The sequence below is a fragment of the Nannospalax galili genome, unplaced genomic scaffold, assembly GCF_000622305.1.
Source record: "Nannospalax galili isolate Female #2095 unplaced genomic scaffold, S.galili_v1.0 scaffold188, whole genome shotgun sequence".
In the NCBI taxonomy this organism is placed as follows: Eukaryota; Metazoa; Chordata; class Mammalia; order Rodentia; family Spalacidae; genus Nannospalax; species Nannospalax galili.
The window spans coordinates 2,911,550-2,916,281 of NW_008360325.1; positions in this window are offsets into that span (position 1 = coordinate 2,911,550).

The following is a 4,732-nucleotide window of genomic DNA, read 5'->3' on the forward strand; positions in this document are numbered from 1 at the left end:
TACTTTGGTCCAGGCTCTTCTGGCTTTCATAGTTTGCACTGAAAAGTCAGCTGTAATCCTAATGGGTTTTCCTTTATCTGTGACTTGTTGTTTCTCTTTTGCAGCTTTCAGTATTGTCTCTTTGTTTTGTACATGTAGTGTTTTTACTATGATGTGCTGTGGAGAGTTTCTTTTCTGGTCCTGTTTGGTGTTCAATATGGTTCTTGTATTTGTATGGGCATGTCTTTCTTTAATTTTGGGAAATTTTCTTCCACAATTCTGTTAAAGATCTGGTCCATGCCATTATCTTGGGATTCTTCTCCTTCCTGTATGCTTATGATTTGTAAGTTCGGTCTTTTTATGGTGTCATACAATTCCTGCATATTCCATTCTTGTGATGTCTTAAGTTTTTCATAATCTTTGCTTGAGTGGTTTAGTTCATCCACTTTATCTTCCAGTCTTGATATTACATTTTCCCTTTCATCCACCCTATTGGTGAGGCTTTGTCCTGTCGTTTCTAATTGTCTTACTGAGTGTTTCATGTCCTTCTTCATTTCAGACTGAGTACTCTTCAATATTTCTCTTTTCTGAATTCGTTCAGAAGTTTATCCCTGTCTTCCTTCACTTCTTTGATTTCTTTCTCTGTGTGTTCTTTAAATTCACTGAATTATTATGTTTATAAATATTCTTTTGACTTCCATGTCCTGTGTTATCTCTAGGGGGTTCTCACTGTACTCCTCCAGAGGGCTGACAGGACTTGGTAGGGATATGTTGTTTTGCTTTTTCATGTTGTTTTTTCACTGTGACTTTGACATTTGGATTTCTTTTGTAGATTTTCCCAAGCCTTCAAGTTTAGGTCTGCTTCTTTTTGTGAATTTTATGTGTCTTTGTGGTTTACTTTTTAGGCATGAAAAGCTGGGTCCTCTAAGCTTCCAGATCTCTCTTTTGATTTTATATTGGAGTGGCCGGATTGCTTTTGTCTTCAGGAGTTCCCACAGAGGCCCAAGTCAGATGAGGCTCAGATGCTCTCAGGCTTTCTTCTAAGGTCTCGATCCCTCCAGGAAAGATTTTGGCCTTAGGATTTTGGGAGTTGGACTGGCCTGGGAGCAGGTCTTAAGAAAGATGCTGGCCTAGGGCAGCTGGTGGCAGTGCCACCCAGAGAGCAAAGGAAGTGGCCCCAAGGACCCCTGGGTACTGCACTGAGGAGCTGGGTTGGTCTGGATGCAAAGTATCAGGAAGAGGAAAGGTCATCCCCAGCATCCAAGAAAGAGGCTGGCTGGTTATGGGGACCAGGAAAGCAGAGGGAGGTGGGGGGCATGCCCAGAGGGCTCCTGGCCACCTGAGAAGGAACTGAGCTGGTCTGGATGTAAAGGATCAGGAAGCAGTGGTGGTTCCCCAGGTGTCTGGGGCACCAAGACAAGGAATGGGACAGGACCTAGGCTAGGAGGAGAGACCGTAGGGGAGATGGGAGAGTGAATGAGGCTGGGGGAGTCAAAGAGTGGAAGGTATGATCGACTTACCCCTCATATGATCATCTTAATAGATACAGAAAAGGCCTTTGACAAAACCCTACATGCCTTCGTGATAAAAGTCCTAAGGGGAATTGGACTGGAAAGAACATACCTCAACATAATTAAGAGTACATGCAGCAAACCCACAGCCAACATCATTCTAAATGGAGACAAACTTGAAGCATTCCCATTAAAATCGGGAGCCACTCAAAGCTGCCCACTATCCACACTCCTTTTCAATATCGTGCTCAAAACTCTAGCTAGGACAATAAAACAAGAAAAGGAAAGGGGCCCTAACTGGAAAAGAAGAGGTCAAATTATTCCTATGTGCAGATGATATGATACTATATATAAGAGATCCCCAAAATTCCACAGGAAAACTAGAAATGATTCACACTTTCAGAACAGTGGCAGGATACAAAATCAATTTACAAAAGTCACTAGGCTTTCTATGCACCAGTAACAAGCAGTCAGAGAAAGAGATCGAGGAAACACTCCATCCACAATAGCCTCAATAAAATATCTAGGAATAAACCTAATCACAAAGACATTAGAGATCTTTTCAATGAAAATGTTAAATATTTGAAAAAAGAGATTGAAGAAGACCCAAGGAATTTGAAAGACCTCCACGCTCATGGATTCTTAGAATTAATATTGTTAAAATGACCATCCTATTTAGAAAGCAATCCCAATAAAAATCCCTGTGACATTCTTCATAGAAATAGAAAAAAATCATCCTAAAATTCATATGGAGTCACAAAAGACTCAGGCTAGCCAAAGCAATCCTGAGCACAAAAAGCAATGCTGGGGGAATTACCATACCAGAGATCTGCTTTCAGAGCTATAGTGATGAAAACAGCATGCTATTGGTACAAAAACAGACTTGTGGACCAATGGTGCCTAATTGAAGACCCAAATATGAGTGCACACAATTACAGTCACCTGATATTTTACAAAGGTGTCAAGGACACACATGGAGGAAAGACACAAATGGTGCTGGCCAAACTGGATCTCCACATGTAGAAGAATAAAATTAGACTGATACCTATCACCCTGCACAAAAGTCAACTCCATGGGACCGGAGAGATGGCTGCTTTTGCAGAAGACCCAGGTTTAAGTCCCAGAAGCCACATGGCAGCTCACAACCATTCATAATTCCAGTTTCAGGAGAGCCAACGCCCTCTTCTGGCCTCTGTGTGCATTGCACATGTGCGTTGCATTTACATACATGCTGCAGGCAAAGCACTCATACCTATAAAATAAAAACAAAGTTTAAAAAGTCAATTCCAAATCAATTAAAGACCTCAGCGTGAAGCCTGAGCTTCTGTATTCTAAACATGTTCCTATATTATAGAGAAGTGGACTTCTCACCACTCATCAAAGAAACTTCTTGTTGCAACAGATGGAGACTATTACAAAGTTCCACAATTGGTCAAATGTAGAGAATAAGTGTCTGTGAGGTGCCCAGCTTTAAGTGACACATGTACAATGCAACCTCTCCACCTAAGGCTCACAGAACATAGTGGAACATGGAGTGTAAAGAATATTAATGCATCTTTCAACTCTCACCAATGAAACTTCCTCATGCAACAGATGGTGATTAACTCAGAAAGCCACAACTGGCCAAAGTGCAGGGAATAAGAGACCGCAGAGTGTCTATCCCTGAATAGGACACCTATATCAAACCTCTGCCACCCAGTGCTCAGGGACCATTGAGGAAGAGGAGGAAAAAAAATGGTAAGAGCCAGAGATGGTGGTTGTCTGTCCATAAGGAAACAGAGTTTTCCAGACAGCTGGGAAGTTACTCATATGAATTCATACCAATGGTAACAGCACCCACAGGACCTACACAACATCCCAGCTGGACAAAATCCCAGCAGACACGAGAAAGTGGGTAAGAAGCCAGACCTTGGCTGAAAAGCTACTGGCAACCAATAACTACTGTGAGAGGCAGAATTGATTTTCTTTAAAGATGTGATGCCAGATAGGTTAGCCAGGCTCCAGTAGATGGATGCACACTGATGAACATTTGGGGACCCAAAGTTGACTTGATTTGCTTTATTATATATGAAAAAGTACACCAATCTCAGCAGGGAGCTCTGGAGCATTGCAGATATTGGAGGGGGGTCTAAATATCATCAACATATATTGTTTGAAATTTGCAAAAATTCAATAAAAAATGAAGAAAAGTATCAACATAAAGTAACCTTGGTGTTCAGGAGATATTTACCTATCTTCTGTTACTTTATTTAAACCTGATGTGAATTTAATATATATTAGTTATTACTTTAATACTGTTTTACACCTCAGTCATAACATATTTTAAAAAATATTTTATTTATCATTTTTATTTTATATATATGAGTATGTTGCCTGCATGTATGTGAGTGCACCCATGTCACACAATGCTGCAGAGGTCAGAAGAGAGCTTCGGATTCCCCTGGAACTAGAGTTATGTGGGAGGGCCCAGGCCACTGTGGGTGGTGCCACCCCTGGGCAGGTGGGCCTGTGTTACATAAGAAAGCAGGCTGAGCAGGGACCAGGGGAAGGAGCCAGTAAGCAGTGTTCCTCCATGGCCTGTGTTCCAGCTCCTGCCTCCAGGTGCCTGCCCTGACTTCCTACCTTGGGCTCCCTGATGAACTGTGACCCAGGAGATGTAAGATAAATAAACCCTTTCCTCCACAAGTTGGTAATGGTCAGAGTGTTTTGTCACAGTAATGAAGAAACAGAAATTGGTACCAGTGGGGTATTGCTATGACAGACTGGACATTGGTGTTTTAAGGAGGATTGTGGAAGTGTTTGGAACTTTGGGCTGGAAAAGCCATTGAGTACTTAGAATTTGTTACTGTGGAGCTTGGAAAGGTTATGCTGGAAGAGTTGGGAACAATGGAAGCCTGGCTTGTGAAGCTTCAAAGGAAAGTGGAGACTATCAGGGCTGTTTGTGTGAGATTTTTAGATTGAGAATCTGTAGGTTCTGGTTGGCTGGGGCTGAAGAATCAGCTGTGAGTAACAAGAGACCAGCATCACTGTGGTGGAATCTTCTGGGAGGTATTTCCTCAGGGTCAGCACACAGAGGGGACCTGCACCTCTATCTCAAGCTGGAAGTAGGAGTTGGTAATGTGTAAGAGTCTCCTGCATGGTTCTGGTTTTGAAATCGTGAAGGGGTCACAGAGAGCAGCTGAGGCTTGGCACACAGAGGCCAGGAAAGGCCACAGGTGAAAGTGCAGCTTCAGTTGCAGTGA